The sequence below is a fragment of the Strix aluco genome, chromosome 4, assembly GCF_031877795.1.
Source record: "Strix aluco isolate bStrAlu1 chromosome 4, bStrAlu1.hap1, whole genome shotgun sequence".
Taxonomy (NCBI): domain Eukaryota; kingdom Metazoa; phylum Chordata; class Aves; order Strigiformes; family Strigidae; genus Strix; species Strix aluco.
Genome location: NC_133934.1, coordinates 96,667,238 through 96,687,540, shown reverse-complemented (window position 1 = coordinate 96,687,540; position 20,303 = coordinate 96,667,238). Strand labels below are relative to the sequence as shown.

General features: G+C 36.5%; 1 protein-coding gene across 1 annotated transcript in view; it reads right to left on the bottom strand.

Annotated features, from left to right (window-relative positions):
- The window catches only part of FMN1 (formin 1), a 209,218-nt gene extending 195,581 nt beyond the window's left edge, over positions 1-13,637 (bottom strand). The window contains exon 1 of the mRNA XM_074824482.1: positions 13,555-13,637. The gene's annotated coding sequence lies outside the window, so the exon portion shown is untranslated. The remainder of the gene's footprint in view (positions 1-13,554) is intronic.
- Positions 13,638-20,303: the final 6,666 nt, after the last annotated feature.

Here is a 20,303-nt window from a genome sequence, read left to right as displayed (position 1 = left end):
GTACGAAATTATCAGGAGAATTATGTTAAGGCAAGAAACTGGTTAAGGACTTTCAAACTTAATTACAACACCAATTCCCCAACTTTTCTGTTTACCTCGCAATCTGTTTATAATCCTACTTGCATTTGCAAACCTTACTACAGGGAGCGAATTTTTGTAAATTAAAGCCACATTCAGGCAAAGTTTACAGCTTAAGTAAAATGCACCTTAATCCAAGAAGACTTCAGATTTTAACTACAGAACATACAGTGTGGAGCAATGAAGGCAATCTTCAGCATCATTGTTAACTTTCTCTCATGCAGCTTTCAAATACATAGTAGGAGCGTGGTGTGATTCAGGTTGTGAGAAATACTACTTTAAGGAGAAAAACAGCTACTCAGAGATAGCTAAATATAAACTGGAAGGAACAAATGAAATTGTTAAATAGGTGGCTGAGAAGCAAACTTGCTCTGCTGATGGATTTTTTTTTTTTTTAGTTTAACAACAACGAAAAATGTCACAGATTTAGTGCTCCTTGAAGTCTAGGGCCAACATGTCCATCCATTTTGCTGTTCAAAACGTGCTCTTAGAAAGTCAGGTCTCCATAGCTGCAGTTTCTTCTCTCTAGCAGGACACATCATTCACTGCTCAGCATGGCAGATGGTCTTCCTCCTTCCCCTTTAAGTAGCAAGAATTGGAACTCCTTACTTTCCCAGCTTTCCCCAATATGATTGTTATTATGTGGCAATTTGTTCCCGAGTATGCTATGGGTAACTTTCTGTGCTGCGTTATGTAGCTAAATAACACACCAAAATAGAAGCATGGTAGAGGAAAGGTGGTAAAAACATGGACAGAAGAAGGATCCATGTCACAAGCTAGAAGAAACTGAAATGAAACTGCAATAATATTTGCTTACTGAGCACAACTTGTTTGATAGAGACAAACTCCATCATTTTCTTCTCTTGCTTAAACTCTCCTGTTTTTCTGAGGTTCTTTCAAACTATCATTTGACTTACAAATGTTATAATTAGAAAGATAAAAAGGGATTATTTCTTCGTGAAGACAAAAATGTAACAGCGCCTTGCAGCAGCTTAGACATAAATAAAAGAATTATTTAACAAGCACTTTCCAACAATAAATCTACATTGTATTTAAAGGATTGTGACCAAAACTCCCAAAATTAGAGTATTTAATTATTTGTGCAATAGCTTGAACAATACTTCATACTGTTAGCAATGGTAGTTTAAAATACTGCTCTTCTCAACTACAAAAGTACGGAACTACATTAGCAAAGAGTTGTTAAGGAATAAGAAGCAGAGTCTATACCAGACAGAGAACTGCTTTATTAAACTTCAGACCTCATGCAATGGCACAAGGGAAGTACTAAAGCATATTAGAGTCTTGCCAACAAATTCAGATGAAACAAAAAGATAACATAACTGAACATAAGGTTGAAAGTCATTAAGTTAATCCATGATGGAGAGCTTTGTATACCAAAACCAATTTTTAAGCATAGATGCAAAATATAAAAACTATACAAAAAATAAATAAAATGGAAATAACCAGAAAAGCATGTTAAAATGCCTTGGATCTTTTATGATCTTTGACTATGTCACTCTGTTCAAATTAATCCAACGCAAGACAGTCCATGAAACAAAATAATCTGAAACCCAGTTTTTTGAATACACTTTGTGATCTGAAGATAAGGAAATCTAAACATCTTGAAATCTAAAATAATAACAAAAAGATAATCTACACATAGCATGTAAAGTTAATTAAAATTGTTTTTAAAAGTTTCTGGATGGACTGAATAATACAATGAAGCCTCACTAGAAGCAAATCCATTCTCAGAAGCCAGACTGCTCCGTACTAGTTCTTGGTCCTTTATAGACCACTGTCTCATTTGAAATAGCTGTAAATAAACATATTACCTTTTTAGGGTACAGGAGATGGAAAAAAGCAATGAAGAAACTTTGGGGTTTACAGAATCACAGAATCATCTAGGTTGGAAAGGACCTTGAAGTCATCCAGTCCAACCATTAACCTAGCACTGACAGTTCCCAACTACACCATATCCCTCAGTGCTATGGCAACCCGACTCTTAAACACCTCCAGGGATGGGGACTCCACCACCTCCCTGGGCAGCCCGTTCCAACGCCTAACAACCCATTCTGTAAGGAAATGCTTCCTAATATCTAGTCTAAACCTTCCCTGGCACAACTTGAGGCCATTCCCTCTTGTCCTATCACTTATTACTTGCTTAAAGAGACTCATCCCCAGCTCTCTGCAACCTCCTTTCAGGTAGCTGTAGAGGGCGATGAGGTCTCCCCTCAGCCTCCTCTTCTCCAGACTAAACACCTCCAGTTCCCTCAGCCGCTCCTCGTACGACATGTGCTCCAGACCCTTCACCAGCTTCGTTGCCCTTCTTTGGACACGCTTCAGTAATTCAATGTCCTTTTTGTAGTGAGGGGCCCAAAACTGAACACAGTCATCGAGGTGTGGCCTCACCAGTGCCGAGTACAGGGGTAAGATGACTTCCCTGTCCCTGCTGGCCACGCTATTTCTGATACAAACCAGGATGCCATTGGCCTTCTTGGCCACCTGGGCACACTGCTGGCTCATGTTCAGCCGGCTGTCAATCAACACCCCCAGGTCCCTCTCTGACTGACAGCTCTCCAGCCACTCCTCCCCAAGCCTGTAGCGCTGCTGGGGGTTGTTGTGGCCCAAGTGCAGCACCGGCATTTGGCCTTATTGAAACTCATGCAGTTGGCCTTAGACCATCGGTCCAGCCTGTAACTGTTTAGAACTAATGCTGTTTAGAACTAATGCTCACAATTTATACTTAAAATTTATATTAATTTAACTAGTCAGGTTGGGAAACAAACATAAAATACATCTATTACTCACACCACCTGGTCTCAAAAATTGTTTAAAAAACCCCTAGACCACAAAACTAGAATTATATGGAAAATACTGACTTCATTAATAGTTTGGTTTCTGAAGTGATAAAAATATTTTTTAAAGTGACCTTCTTCACTAAAGACATCACAATTCCTGACAAATATTTTCAGTTGTATTCTTACTAAGAAAGTCCCTTTATTCAGATGTTTGCTTCTATGATTTGAGCCAAGTGACCTTTAATACAATTTATCTAAGTTAAATGCCACACATAAATTATGTTTTTCCCTATTACAAACATGTAGTTCTAGCTCCAGCTAGTTCCACCCAACTGTGCTAACTTGTTAGGGTTCCCGTTCCAAAAGCCACATGGTGGGAGGAAGCTATATAAGCCTTCAACCAATGAATAGGGAATTTTTTAAAAGTGCTATTGTAAAAGCAGAAAAAAGTATACCTTAAAGGTTAATAAATATCGTAAGGATATCTTTAGAAACCTGTATTTTCAAAGACTTCTGAATGAGATGTATATAATGTCAATGATCTCCTTGAAACTGATGGTTCCTGTTCACTGCATTTCTTAATAATGGTTGCTTATACAACAGTTTAGCTCTCCGTGGTATTCCTCCAATAAAAATTCTGACATGCCCTTGTGTTAGTAGCTTCCATTTTACAGTAGATACATGATCCTAAAGAAAAAAAGGTTTCCAGCACTATGCTTCCTGTAAAAATGTTTCTCTTAATATTTTATGTTGCAATCCCTATTTGAAATCAACTATCTGCTATAAATTAAAAAAAAAAAGTAAATTAAAATATACTCCTTAAAATTAATGTTTTATTCCTGGCTCCTTTCCTGTATGCTTTTTGATTTCAAAGACAGAATGACAGAAAATAGAAACTCAGAGGAGAAAAACAGAAAAATGAGGAGGGAATGAGATGTTAAAATGGACAGCAGAGTGAGGAAAACACCCCTTCAGTCTTCAAATGCCAGAAGTTAATCAAAGATTTCCGAAGATATAGATATGTGCTTGAAATCTCTCTTCTCAAATGCAAAACTTTGAGTAGTCAAACCATTATCCCTGTTTTCTATGCCTAGTGACAAACCAATATTCCATCTAAACAATGTAAGATATTTTCCTGTAAGTGCTCCTCTAGCATGCCCATCTCTCTGCTAATTGAAAAAATTCCAAATCCCCAAACCAGAAACTAATTTTAAAGAATCTGTCTGTTAACATATCAATCTTTGTACCTACTTCTAGTAAAATATTGTGCCAAATAATTCTCAATGTTTCTTCCAACAGTCACAAAGATGGGCCAATATAGCTTTAAGAGACTAACACTTCTGTAGCAACATGTCTTAGCTTAGGTAGGACCAGCATGAAGAACTTTTCTGCTGCACCAGCGTTGACCAGATTTTAACGTTTTGTAAGGAACTTTCCCATTGCTTACGATTCAAAGGTATGCAAATATAAGACTTCATTCTAGATCTGCAGGGAATTATATTAGGCAGAATCCTTTGATTCACAAAGTGTTAACAAGCTACAGCTAATTAGATGAACTAATGGTGCTCTTGCAGCACTAATAGAAGGTTACCTGATACGCCTGATGCATTACAGCCAAATACATCTTTCAAGCTATACTTAAGTGGCCACTAGCATGGTATAGATGGACCAGGCAGTTTATATAGTGAAACAACAAAACTTAATCCATAAAGAGGTAAATTATCCTCTTAAACATCCACTAATCAAACCACATTCGTGGTTTCCTATTGATTTTCAAAGTACAATATCAACATATGACCAGACATTTAAGCTCCGTTACTACAAAGTCTCATTTTCACTCCACTACTTCCTCATAAAAGCAGTATATGTGAAGAAGAACCAGGAATAAATGCTTCTGGTTTCTCACAAGGCTGTCTGAGGCCACAAGACAGCCTTGGTAAATCACTTGGTAGCAGCAGAAATGGTCTATGCAACAGGAACCAAAGAAATGGATGTAGGGTAATGATTTGACAGAAGAACCCTTTCAGTATTACAACCACCATAATGTGGATGAGAATAGATGGACCACATATGAAAAGGAAATATAATCTCCAGATAATATGCACTTTTAGATTTGCTGTTAAATTTTGTCAGCTAATCCATCTCAGAGTTGACAGAATGTTTTACCTGTCTTCCAATTTGACTAAGTATCTCACTGAAATCTCTTACAATAACACAAATAATATCCCAACTCTTTGTCCATGACGTCTACATCATGAAAATGTATTGGGGTTTTCACAGTTTTGTTAATAAAATCATTTTTATCACTCTCTTCACATCTACGAGCTACAACTCATCACTGTTTACTAAAAAAAGAAGAAACTACACACAAGATCATGGAGAGCCATTATCTTGAAATGTATGATATTTATAGGCTTTATATCTGTATTTTATATAAAGGTGATGTATATTTAACAATGATGCTGGAATAAAGATCACACAACCGAAATCGCTCTTAAAACACTGTTTTCTGCTGATAGTTACAGTTGAAACAAAACATTAGAATTTCACCAAAATATTAAGATGGTCAAAGATTTGAACTGATTTTGGCTTGTTAATGCATTATTACAGAAGAGAGCACAGGAATAGGGAAAAAAATATCTAGAAACCTGATAAGAAATATGAAAACTGTTATAGGATTATTCCCCTAATTCCACAAACCCATTTTCTGACATAGCCAAGTACAAAATTAAAAAAAAAAAAAAAGATCTCCAGGCTGTTCCTACATTTTAACTATTCCAAATATTCCCAACTTAAAAGTATTCTAGAATTTCACTGAATTATGTTTTTGCCATTGGATTTTTCAAAACTAGAAAATAATTATACAGATAGAAAATGAATAATAAAAACTAAATAATAAATAAATAAAAATCCTGGATGATACTCCTGTCTTTTACAGGGGAAGGGGAAGGGGAAGGGGATAATAATTAAAATTTCTGTTTTTAAAAATCCAGATAAGAGTTTTATTATTATTATACAGCAGGTTGAGCAAGAAGTTTAATGTATCATTTCTTTCATAAATAACTTTCAAAAGAAATTAATTTCCTATCAGGTCTAGTTTTGAACTTGGCGTACAAAGAAGGAAATAACTGCATGGAACTACCAGTGATCCAAGGAAGACAAATAATTCTGCTTTTAAAGAGGTTAGTTAGGGTATGAGTTGATTCTTGGAGAAAAAAAACAGTATTATGTCTAAGCAAACTGAAAAGGAAGAGCCCTGGAAGCACAGGGAGAGGCTAATGGAAACTCTGATAGCAAGTAATCTCTTTGTTTCTTCTACCTGCAGTACTTTCTGAATATAACCTGCCATAATTTGGAAATATGCATAATTTGTACAGGTGGATTCTTTTTTCTGTTAATACTTTATCTGTGCTAATACCTTTTAGAATTTTAGTTACAGAGAGCAACAAGACCTCTTCCCCCCCTAAAGAGACTGACATGAAAGTTCTCATTCTTCTGTAGCCTACTTCAATTTAGCAGAGCAATATGTTGTTTTTTCTGACAGAGCTGCGTCAGCAAGTTAAAAAAAGAAAAAAGATGAACACAACATGTCCTCATTACTACTGAAACTGTGTTGGCAGAGTTCAGCAACACCACAGGACCTGTTTGTCAAAAATCTGTTTGAGAAAGTGGACTAATTTGCAACAAGTTACCAAATGCGATTTCCATCACAATCTCTTCCATTTGACTGTTCAGGAGGTTGCTAATAAAAAATTCTACAATGGATATTACAAAGATGAAAAGTCTTTAATGGAATAAGTACTAAACTACTGGACATTAAAGGAAAGAAAGAGCAAAGGCAATCCGTATACATATCCCAAAGAAATCACTCTTAACACACTAACAGTCTTTGAAACAGAGTATTTCAAGAAGTACAGCATTTAAACAAACAAAATTCCTCTGCACTTCAGCCAGGTTTTTACATTTTCCACCTTGCTCCTGGGCACTTAGCAGGGAAAGAACCAAGAGAACTCATGAGTCGATCATCTTGCTTCCAGGTTTTTTGGACTGTAACAGAGTTTTCTGACTGTTTTTATCACTAAAAACATTGCATTCTAGATAAAGATAAGTTCAGCATATAGGATTTGAAGCAAAATGTCATTCCCTTACAAATAAGGGACTTTTTTCTAAGTGATGGCAACAGCAACTCTTATAGAATTTAAAGGTATTAAATGGGTTTAATAGATTATAACATGATCAAAAGTATATTTGTCATTTCTCACCCCAGTTCTCCAGTTTTACTTGGGAAAAAAAACTGCCTTAGTTTTTTACTGAGGTTTTCCTAAGGAAAAACATTTCAGGAGGCAACATGGAGAATTGCAGCTTAAATAATTAAAGTGTCACAAAGTTCTAACTGAAAAGAGAGTCTTAAAATGAAAAATGCCTGAGCAACTTCAATAAAGATGGTAGCAATCAGTCTTGCTGATTTTTTCAATTGAATATCAGAAAACCAAGTTTATTCTATACAACAGATGAAACCAGAAGAATCTCCATTTTGCATGATACATGAAACACCAGGCAGACTTTGTTTCAAGCACCAACACTGACCCTCAGCTCTTCTCTTCTAAAGGAAACTGTTGGAGCTAACAGATATTAGAGCAGAGAATGAGGCTGCCCTCCTGGCCTAGGTCTGCCAGTCCAACCCAGCAGCAACAGTTAAATTGTACCTTCCTCAACAAAGACCAAAGACATCTTCACCATATTCCAGACCATGTTTTCTTCATTTCTTACTACATAAGGAAAATGAAAATCCATTGAGTCTATCTATCCAAAATTCAGAAGGGCTAAAGTAGGAGGTACAGTATTATCATTGCGACTTGACTTACGCTTTCACCATATCTTGAGCATACATGCAAAAACTATTATGATTCAAAGGGATTCAAAAGATACTTACGAACAAGCAAAGAAACCAACAATACCCCAAACTCTTCTGGTAAGAAAAGAGTATTTTGCCAAATCTGCAAATTAAAATTAATGTTAGAATTATTTCATCTATCTTAAAATAAAGACAAGGTTTATTCCTCAACAACCTCAACACACAGCATTCTGTGATTTATTAATTATGTAATACATATACCTTATTCAAACAAATGACCCTCCCCTACAACTTTCTGTACCTAAGATGAACACTCACAATGATATCTTATATCTTAAAATTGAAAATTATTCCTGGATAGGTGTATAGCGGCATGTGGCTAATATTCAGCTGAACTCATGTAGTGATGTAAAAATAATTACAGGCAAGAAGAAAGATCTTTTGCCTCAGGATACAGAGGTCTTAATGAAAAGCTGTACTAGTTAATAGTCAGCTGATTTTCAAGTAATAAACAAAAAAGCACCATATTAGTCCAAAACAGCTTGTACAGACCTCTATTCACATGTCTAAAATGTAATCTTCACATATTTCAACAGAAACATAATATATTATCAGGAAAAGTAAAACAAAAAACTTTGCATTGATAGTGAAAAAAATAATATAAACCTTCAAGACTGTATTTGTACACTTTAGACTTGGGTTGTAAACTGTGCACATGACTTTTTCTCAGTTTTAACCTAGATAAATAATCCCCCCAAAATAAATCATTTCTTATTTAATAGTTTATCAGTGGGTACATCCTACAGGATACACAGTAGCTTGTTTCCACTTCTGGAAGCAAGTACAGGATATTTCTACAGAACAACAACATGAATTAAATATTTTTAAATAAAAGAATTGTCTTCCGTTAATCTTTATCCAAAAGTTTTAATTTTGCTTGTCTGGACAGCAAACTCTTCAGGCAAAAGCTGCATCTTGTTCTGGTTTGTATTGTTTAGCATCTTTAGTTTCACTAAACCAAGACATCAGATTTTTATTTATTTAATTATTGCATGTCCATGCTTGTTAGTGTCGTGACAATATTTAAATGAAGCATTTAGTACACAGCCCTTCAGACCAAAGGTCTTTCACCAAACATCACTGTCAGAGACACATCTGGCATACCCATATATTCTGAACTTTAAACCCAATACAGTATCTAAAGAAAGCAAAGGAGAAGAAAACTGAAAGGCTATGTTACAGCAAATCCTTCAGCTATTTCATGAGCAAGGAAAGGTTTGGATCAACCGCAAAAGGAGGTGTAAATGCTAACGAAGCTTCAGTAGTGAAGAAGACAGAAGAGAAATGGAATTTAAAAGAAAAACAGCAATTAAAAAAACCTGTGTTAACATTTTACACCTTTAGAAGAACGCCTCCATAAAATCCAGCAAGCTTTGAATATATCTTTTTGCAATGAAAGGTCAAAGATGCTGTCCCACATTAAGCTCTTAGGAATCAAGAAAAATTCTGAAATAATGTATTTAATAAATCAACAAACCTATTTTTAACTATGCATACTTCGAGAATAAACTCAGAAAGCTTTTTAATTTTCCCCCTTCCTAAACTTTAGTGATCTTGGAATTACTTTAGTCTTAAGAAATTTTGGGTTTCTTCAAAAATTATATTTATCATTGAAGTTTTGAAAACCTTGGCTGTACTGGATGAAATGGGATGATCATATTAACACTTCAAAAAAGTAAGTGTAGAAGCAGAGAACAATAATTGCATTTGTTTTCTTCAGTGCAACTTTTTGCTAGCAGCATTTCATACATAGCTAAATGGTTTTGACATATGACTATAACTAACAAAAAAGTATAAACCCGATTGCTATCCATCTGAGAGGAGAGATTACAGGGTTTCCAAAGGCCTGTTAAACAAATAGGTATATTAAGCATTGGTTTTTATACATACAACATTTAGTCTGTTTTATCTGTCCTAAGTGCATATCAATTAACGTCAAAAAAAGTCTTGAAAATGGTTCATTGCTTATAAATCATTGTGATATTTTTGGCCTGTGCCCTATCATGGAAAACCGTACATGGAATTTTTATTAAATTCAGCAAGTCTGTCAACAGGCAAATGCACTTCTACCAATAATAATGTTTAAAAATATGTATAAAACTCAAACTGCTTTAAGATAGAACAGGTTGCATAGATCCCCAAGGGGGTTCTAATTTTAGCAACAAGACAACCCTTATAGGAAAAAAGCAAGAAGATTAAAATATGAAGAAGCAGTATTTCATGTAATAAGCTTAAAATACTTCAGGATAAAAAGAATGGCTTTGAGAAAAATGTCAACATAAATCTTGATGTAATAAATACTAATTTTACTTCAAGATTTCGTAATACCATTTAAAATAATTCATAAGATTTAATGACTCTTTAACTGGAGGACAGAAGCAATTCAATATTAGGAATTTACAGGTCTTACGTAACTTTCTAAGGGCCCAACTCAACAAAATATATATGGTCTTGTGGAGATACTAAGCCCTCCATTATCACCACATAGAACTGGATTTAAAATCAAACAATGTCCAAACTAATGATTAGAGGTTCAACCTTCCATGGAAAGGGAAAAAACAGCAGTATCTGCATGACTAGTAGACAGTTACTTGGATAAGAATTCATGTAGCACATTTTGTGCACTTTCCCTGTTCTCGAGCAGAGTGGTACGACTCACTATACATACTGTATCTCTACTCTGGCAACACTTACAGGGAAGCAAATTCACAAATGTTAATCTGGGGAGATGTTATGAAATTGCATAAGGCTTTAAATGATCATGGCAAAAAGAAAAAAAACCTCCCTCAGGTTCCCTCTTGAAGGCAGCTCTAGGCTCTAGAGGCTCCACTGTCATAGAGGAAGGCTGAACTAAACAGATCATTAGGAGTACAATCAGATCCAAAAAATCAACAAAAATCACAAGGACTGACTTGTGCTTGGGCATTAAAATATTAATGCCATCTTTGCTCTTACTGTCTCCAAGTATGTGCAAATAAACATGGATGGTCACAACTACTGACAATAGCAGCGAGATATGATTATTAATAATAAAAAGAGGTGTTGGATGTAAAGGAATAATGTATAAATATATAAAACATGCTGAAATGGTAAAAACAATTTCTACTCAGTTGAGGTTCAGATTCCATTGAGTTGTATCTATTTGGTCACTCCATGATGGACAATTTCCTGCCTTTTTGGTGGTACTCATGACACCTAAAAGCTAATGGAATATACATTCAGATTATATATTTTAAAAGCCATATGAGATCAAAGCTAGAAGAATTTATTTCATGCCAAAATAGCTAAAGCAAAATTAAAAGCTGGCAAACATTCTCAGATGCCAGGAAGACTGGGTGGAGAAAGGGATGCAAACTAATTTTTGAAAACAGCAACACAGAGGCACATGGAAATTTTATTCTCATTCAGTTCTTAAATACTACAGTAAAGAGCAGAAAGCCGTCTCACCCTAGAGCTTTAACGAAGATCTCTATGATTGTTCTTGCCTTCCTTTTCCTACTCTTGACTACTCTCTAGAGAGTATCATTTAGGGTCATCTACAAAGGCTGCTTTTGACTTTTGGTTCCACTATCAAACATTTTAGGTGTGCAAGTTAAAGCAGGATTAAAGCTTCAGAAAGTATCACCTTGTTAAATGATATTGTAAAGGCGCAAGATTACATGCTTCTTGACATAGACAAATCATCAAGAGTTGTTCTTAAATAAAGTGGAAAAATAATCTTTTTTTCTGCCAGAGAAAAAGTGGGATATTAGTCTTCTAATTAAAAACAAAACAAAACCAACCTCCCCTCCAAAAAAAACAACAGTAGTTCTTCATATCCCAGACAGAACTGTCTCCACCATATTTTTATATCCTGACAACAGTTAGTATAAAGTTGAAATTCATTACCTTGGCATTTATTTTGAAAAGCATCCATTTCTCAGTTTTCTATTTGATATTTGCCTATAGCTTCCACAAAAGGAAAAGGTCTTTTAGTTGCTAAACTTTCTCAGATTGAGATTTTCTCTAATTTGTCATCATCTTCTAGTAACACATTATTTTCTTCTTTTAAAAGTATTGATGGTTTATTTTAAATTAAGTGAACAAGGATTGATAGGTGGACCTGTACACTCTACAGATACAAAAAACTGAAAACAGAAATTCAAAGGAAAATTTCAAATCTTCTGGAAATACCTGTTCATGTAAGAAAACCTCTACAGAGACAATATACTTTTACCCATGCCTCTACTTCAGTCTTATCCTAACAAGATGCAAAATATTAGGGAAACATTCACTTGTTGTTTACTAGTTACCACATGATTAAGTCACACATGCCCATGTAGCTATATACCTTACACACACATCTATAAAAAACCACAAGGGAACATGCATCTTCATGGCACTTGACTTTTAATGTGATGGGTTGCACTCAAGTCAAAATTCATTTCCACCGTTAAAAAGACACTTCACAAGATGGTTTGATTTCATACCAAACTGCAACTCTCTATCCCTAGATATTCTGCCTACAGTTCTTCAAATTAAGTTAATGATGTTATGGGTTGACAGTTTCTTTTTTTAGTAATACAGAAAGCATTTCTTCTTTCTCCCTTCCACTCTCCATTTAATCCAAAGTGACTGAACTGTTTCTGCTGAAACTTACCCAAACAAGTAAATTCACCTGCAAGCACAGGCCAAGCTACCTGGAAGGTGAAAGTTTCAGAACATTATGTGTAAGTGATTTGCCTGAACTTCATAGTAATACTACTGACAAACTTGTAGAAATATCTTTAAATGTGTACATAATGGTTTTACACTTGCACAAGACATTTCAACATGTAAAACCATCATGAACAATTCAAAGGATGGATAGAAATAAATAACTAAAATTAGGAACATAATCAAAACTTCTCTATACTTTCTCAGCAATTTTTTAATATTGATTAATTTCCCGTGAAGCTCCAAGAAAGTAAGGAGCCATTATGACTCCTGCTACACTCTTGAGAAAACAAGTATCACAAGACAAGACAGTGGGACAGCCAGAAGGACTAAGTATATACAGTTCCCAGACCAACTCTCTGTCAGTTGTATCATAATGCAATTTAATACTGCAGCTGAAGAAAGGAGACTGTGAAAAACAGCAAGGGCTTCTCCAGAATGTTAGTATGTGTCCTTTTCCTACGTAGAAAAGATATTTGCAGATGTCCCTATAGAAATGCATTCTAACTCAGGGTAACAGTTCAGTAGCCTCATCTGCAATGGTGACTCCCATAAGCTTTACAACATAAAGTATCAGATTGTCTGAACGCTGCAAATATTAATCACATGTTTTCCACTCATCTGCCCCCCTGGGTGCATGAAGATATTTGTATCCATCAAAAACTACAGAATTATAACAAGCTACATTCCCCCCTTCACTGTACCTATCCCACATTAGACTAGAAGAGCTCAATTTGTAGAGAGTCATTTTGGGGCAGGGGCAGTAATCCGGTAATAATTTACATTAATAGCCCCGACAGGAAAGGAGAAGGGAGGAAAGCTACGGACTTTTTTAGGACCGCACGAGAAACTAAGAGATCCCAGCTTCTATGATCCCCCAGAAGCTATTTATAAATAAACAGCGAGCGAGCAGACGAGATGCTAATGAGGGCTAAATAGATCTCTTCTCCGCAGTCTTGAGTTAGTGGTTTTATATTTTAATCCATCCGATTGCGACAGAAGCCCCTGCAGGGAACGGGCGGATGGGCAGCGCGGCAGCCAAGCGAGCGAAGGGCGCGTATCCCTTACCTGGCGGGGAGCGGAGCCCGGCGCTGGGATGCTCTTGCTGCTCTCTCAGGTGCAGGGTTGGGCACGGGGTGCTGAGCGGCTGCACGGCCACGGCCACGGCCGCGGCCGCCCCGTGCCAGCCCCGGCCCCCGCCCCTCGGTGACCGCCGCCCCCCCCGCCGCCGCTCGGCGCATTCCCAGCCCCGGAGCCCCTCGCTGTGCGCGCGCCTCGCCGGTCCCTCCCGGTGGGGGAGGTGACAGGACAGGACTGACAGGGCAAGCGACCAATCCTCGGGCTGCGCCGCTTCCCCGCGGCGGCGGAGCGGAGGCAGGCGGAGGGGGGGGGCACAGGCGGAGGTTGGGGGGTCGGCGCAGCCCCCCGGCCCCGCCGGGACTGCATGCGTGCGGGGCCGGCGGCCAAGGGCTGGGGGCCGGGGGTGTTGCCCGGCTCGCTGGAAGGGCCGTCGCTGTGCCGTTTGGTCTTGCCGCTTGACTTGTCAGAAAACAGATTTTCCAGCAAAGTGTGGGCTTCCGGGGAGCCAACACACCGAGGCTTCAGCCGGCTTATTTCTGTCATAAACTGTTTTTGCATCATCCATCAAATCTGGTCTCCTCCTGGAAGAGCATCGCTGCCAATCACACAGCCACCGCTCACCACAGTAACTGCGGTACGGCCCTTAAGCAAAGCAGGCACAGCTCCAAACTGCAGCAGGAGAGGACAAGGAAGCCCACCCGTCACTCCTAACACGGCCCGAGGAGGTAAATCACAACACAAGCTGGTGTCCTAAGCTACCTCATAAAATACCTAGATATGTCGAGGGATAGAATTTTAGGTGGAGCAGGAAAAGGACCTAGTTTATTGGTCTGAACATTATTTTTCTACAAGTTACCTTCCTGCTGATCTTCATTGAAAGTACTCCACTCTGGAAGGCACCATAAAGGAAGGAAAAGGCCTTTGGAACAACTTAGGTGAAAAGAACAGAGACAATTCAGAAGTAACAGAATTAAAGTTAAAATATTTCTAGTAATGGACACGACTGTGAGAAAGAAATGGTCTTGTGATTCCCATTGGTGTTTAAGACCCTTCTCAATATTGAAACATTGCAATGAAATACCTTTTCTCACTGTAACTTACAGCCTCCTGAAAATGTCACATTTGGTCCTGCTGAGCTTCATTAATATGCGGTCTGTTTATTAAATTCTTTATTAGCTCACTGTGCAGATTTTTCATAAATAAATGTGATCTTACTTAAACAGAAATCATCCACCTCTATTTGAAACACTGGGGATCGTCAGATTCCTACCACTTTAGGAAGCACTCATAGAATTGTTTCCTTTTGAAATCTTAACAAATTGAGTTTTCTCCTTTTTACCTGAAATTTTCTGACCACCAACTGGTTGCCTATACATAAATACTAGCTCATACTCTGCATATTGAGACATGCCTGCAGACTAGGGAATGGAAAAAACCCTGGCTGAAAGTAAGGCTTTCTCTTCTGATGTTTAGTATTTTCAAAGAAAGATTAGCAATTACTTTGTTAGTAACTTCCTTTTTTGCAAGCACATGGTTTGTATGGAGACAGAGTTCACAAAAAGCAACCAACATGAAATGATTATGTCAGGCTGCAATGTAGGGCACACTGAGAGCAAAACCTAATCTCCGAGAGGTTTCCACTTCATCTGCACTCATCTGCGTAATCAGCTTTTCATCCTGTCATAGGATAAATGCAACCTGCCTTCTGCTTCATTTACCCTATATAGAATACTAGTATAGATTTGTATGAAGCAAGTGGTAAGAGCTTATGTAGGAATGTATTCAGAAGGGAACTTGAAACCATTCAGTTTTTAAAGGAACATTAAAGGTTGGAAGTCATATATTTGCTAAATTGATACACTAATGAGAGTTGAAAGCTATTCACTACGTCTAGTATGCAAACTGACCCTGCTTTAGATGAAACAATCCTTACTTTCAGCTACCGTTTAATTTCTTAATCTGTGACTTTGTGGATGGTAAGCAGAGATAGCTGTTGCTTAAACCTTTCAGGAGCTTTTATAAACTGTTAAATTCCAGTCAATAACCCAAGCTGTTGAGTGGAACTGGTATGATTATCACTTGTTTTAGTCTCAGTTTGAGTGTGGAAGGCTCGTACAAGTGAAGTCCTCCATGGAACAAAGGAATGAGTAACAGCCTCCTGTTCAGGCTGCTCCTTTATTTGGAAAAGTATCACCAGAAATCATAGCTAATCATCAAATAAAACACTTTAATAACAATGTTCTCAGAAGCAATGTCTGAATTGGAAAGGTACTGACTGGCTTTGATGTCTGGAAACCCAAGTCTAAACTGAGTTCTAAGGGCTAACAATGAGGATATAGGCTGGCCAATTGAATGCTTGCGATTCTTTGCGCTCTTCTCTCAAAGGATGAATATTTTCCTGTATTATTGTCAGAAAAACCTTCATAAAGATGTATGGGTAATCTCCTAGAGGTACATGAGGAAAACATGAATTGTATGATGCAAAAAGGGGAGTAGGAAAGGTATCAGCTTGCTGCCAAAGCAGTTGTTACCAGTCTATTTGAACCTGAAGAACTAAAAACCAAAAAGCCATCCTGCATAAGCCAGCTCCATTTTCCTTTTCTTTCAAGCCCACAGCAAATACTCATCCCTGAACAGGTGTTTCCATCTTTTATTTTCTTTAATTTCTTGTCTTAACATTGCACATCAGAGCTGACACTTCAGTATAACAGGGATATAAGATTTCATATTTTCAACTTAAAATTAATACTTTGAATTCTCAATAAATTCAGATCCATAATTCAACAATTCATTGTCTACTCATATTTGCATGGCCAGTTTTGAACTCAAAAGAATGAAATTTTTTCCCGACTGTTTAGATATATGAACTGAATGTGTTTATGGCATAGTATATAGGCCCAGAACTCTGTATTCTTCAGTTCCTCCTCCCGCACCCCCTCAAATCCCCTATTCTTTAATCCACACCATCCCGTGCCTTGGAACAGCAGTATGAGCTGTGCTCATTTGCTTCATCATTCCAGGGATTCCATGCACTACTACTTCAGATCGTGACCCCTTTTCTGTCCCCCTTGCAAGTTTTCTTCTCATGTCTAAAATTCAGTAGAGATTCTGCTCAATAATACTGAGAATAAATTGTGAAATTTTATGGAGTCCTTAACAGGATCAATTACAATTCTGGGATAACTGATAGACAAAAAAAGAAATAATCTAGTTAAGTGTAGGACACCATCTGTTTTCTTAAAAATTATTCAAGTAAATAAAGTTTGACTTGTAGGACCTAGATTACTCTGTACCTTCATACAGAAAAAAATAAAGATAATAGCGCTATTTATATGAACAACATAAATGCAGATATCATGGAATGTATTTATAAAATGGATTGGATGAATTTTTTTGAACAGAGTGGATTTTTTGTCTCTGCAACGTATATTATACTGCATTGCGGTTTATTCATAAATTCTTGACCCAAAACCAGCAAAAATATTACAATTTACATTAGCAATTCATTTGTCATGCATCAATATAAAAGATTTTATCCTAATAAGAAATACGGATTTGCCCATTTCAAATTATGCCAAATCTGATTTTTCAGTTCACCCAAATCATGAAGTAACTTTGGCCAAAATGGCTTTCTGTCTGATTAATAAATACGGAACTTCAAAAGAGGAGAACCTTTGTAATTTTCAAAATCCTGAATGTATAAGACTGCAGTGCTGCCAACTCTTGCTATTAAACGACCTGATTTTGGACAGGAGGGAAGCCAGTCTTACAACAAAAGCAAGTTTGTGTTTGCAAATTTCTGAGAGCGGGGTGAAAAATGACTTATCTTTAGAGGAAAGGATCATGATTGGGACTGCCGCAAAAAGCAGACAAGATGTTACAGAAAGCAATGCGGAAGATCTCCCTTGAAACGAACATATATTTAAGTGACTAAAACACTGCTAATGGTAAGGGTGTTAGTAGGACCAGTTTTGTCAGTACATTTATACTGAGGTATTCTCTGTCAGGCTTGAGTACAGAAAGGAAATAAAAGAAACTGTGGCAACTGAAATTTGAAAATAAAGGAATACCAAGAAAAGTATCACTTGGTTTACATACTGTGGTCTGAAAGCACATGTATGGAAATTTCAAACATTCTCTAATGACCATAAATACAGACTACTTCTCTGTTACAATATTTTAAAAAGGAGGAGTTTCCTGTTTAGCATATACTACATACTAACAGACTTATGTGAAGCTATTACACTATGAAATCCTTATGAAATCAATAAAACTGGCATGACTATTTCTCATGTAAACAAAACGCTCAGATTGTGAGAGAAGTGTGTGTGTGTGTGTGGTATTAAATACTTTCTGGGAAAGAGTAACAGCAACTGTAGATACAGCCATTTATTTAAGTGAGGTTAGTAGTAGAGTGCTGAGAAAAAAAACAGAACAAAACCCAGAAGGTAGTATATAACAACATGATATACATATCAGTTGTACTGGCTGAAAGATTGGGGAGACAAACTGCCCTTGGAAATGGTCTTAATGAAAAAAATTGTCTTAGGACAGCAGAAACTCATCACCACTCCTACCTCTCTCCCTCTTTTTCTCTCTTCCAGATATATACACTATTTTACAGCCACTAGTGAATTGAGAATCAAACATGCAACATTACAGGTACATTTCCTGAAGCAGAAATGGATTCAGTTTGCATAGAGATGTTAAAAAAATGTTATAAGTAAAAGCCCAATTATTGTATACTGAAAGGTTACATTCAAATTAAAGGCTAAGTGAAAAACAGTGCAGAGCACTGATGAAGAGTTTCTTGGTTTCCATGTCACTCTCTGCACACTAAACAATATACTAATAAAAGCAGCTATAAAGCAGTTCAGACCTCTGTCTCCAATATGCCACTGTAGCATTTTTTGTACTTGATGTATATGCTAAAGTTCAATAATTAAAAAGGCAGGACACTTTTTATAAATAAAGAGACTAAAATAATAACAAAAGCTTACTCAACAGATACACTGTCTTACAAATGCCTACTTAAGAAAAAAACCCAAACTCAATGAACCAATGTTTTTAATACAAAACAGCAGCTGTTTCTGCATACTAAATAAAAATATGGGAAAACAAGCCATATTCTTTTGACCTATATCAAAGGCTTTAAAGACATTTTAACCAGATGCAGTTTAGCAACAGTAACAATTAAGTAGAATTAATTAGATGCAAAATTAGCATTTCTCAGGGCTAATACTCTGAAAGAAAAGGTGGAGGAGAAGAAGAAAAATAATATATGGACAAACAAAAAACAGTTGCACCTTTTCTAAAATGTGTATGTTCAGCAGAGTTGTATGAAAATAACTAGGAAATAAATTCAGAACCATACAATGGCTCTTGCAACCTCTCTGAAAATAACTGAACTTAATTCAAACTATTTTTGGTATTCTGAAGGTGCTTTATAAAATTTAATTGAACTATTACCTTGTGAGAATCTGTTACACACTTTGGAGAATCAAGGACACACTAAGGGAAAGTTGCTTGTCTAGGGTCACTGCAAGTGGCTGAGATGAAAAACATCCAATTCTCTGCATATTTTGCAAAGATGGACTGTTACTTCTTCCTACATGATGAAAAAAAAAAAAAATGTTAGTCCGAACAGTGACAGGAGTAGATCACAGTATAATACTTCCAGACCACAACTAGCTACTAAATCTAGAAATTATATTCTTTATGAAAAAAAAAATATTCCAAACAAATTTCTCCTTATGACTCTGATTTACTTTTTTTCTCAGTTTATTCAGATTAAAAGAAAAAAAATAATCACACATTCAGCTGCTCTGCAAACACTGCAAATATTTGGAAGGAGAAAAACATAGATAAGCTTGTAAGATTTAATCACATGAGCTGCTTCATAAATTGATCATGTGAGTTTGACATATTTCTCACAAGAACATTTAGCTTAGAATAAAAGTAGCTTTATTTACTGAAAGTTACTAATAAATATTTTATTTACAACAAACATTTATGTAATGTCACCAAAACAAAATCCCAGTTCAAATGCTTCAGACATTTAATGACTATATTTCTTAAAATTCTGCTCTATCTAATTTGAACTTCTTGTAACTGTCTCATGCTGGCCAGACTTGGCATGTGCACTGTCTACAAAAAAGCAGAGCATGCCAAGTCTAAGGCAACAGAGAGGAAAGCAATTAATACTCCCAATTATTACAGGAAGAGGACTGATATGTAGCAGTGGTACTGGAATTGGAAATACTACTTATTTTACCTTCAAATTTAAGCAGTTGGAAGCTTTGTAATCCTAACGTTGATCCTAACAGATTTGAATGCCGTGGTCCCAATGTTAAATAGGATAATCAGCTGATCAGTCATTAGACTGACTTTGTTAAAAATGTAAATTTAACTTTAGCTAGTTGATTATTTTAGTTTTGCATATGATAAATATGAATAAATTTAGAAAATAACACTCAATCATAACTGACTGATTTGCTTGCTAATGCTTTTATGAGATATGCTGAGGACCAGACTTCTGTAAACAGTAAAATCCCCAACTGCACATTCTTTTTTAATACACAGAGATTAATTGATGCTTTTCTTCTTAATTGAATAACTGCTGTAATTCACACTTGGTGGGGAAAATTTCATTTTAAACTTCTGAAAGTGTTATCTAGGAGGAAGTTTGTTATGGTTTCAGCAGTGAAGTAACATTTAAAGCTGCACCAATACTTACT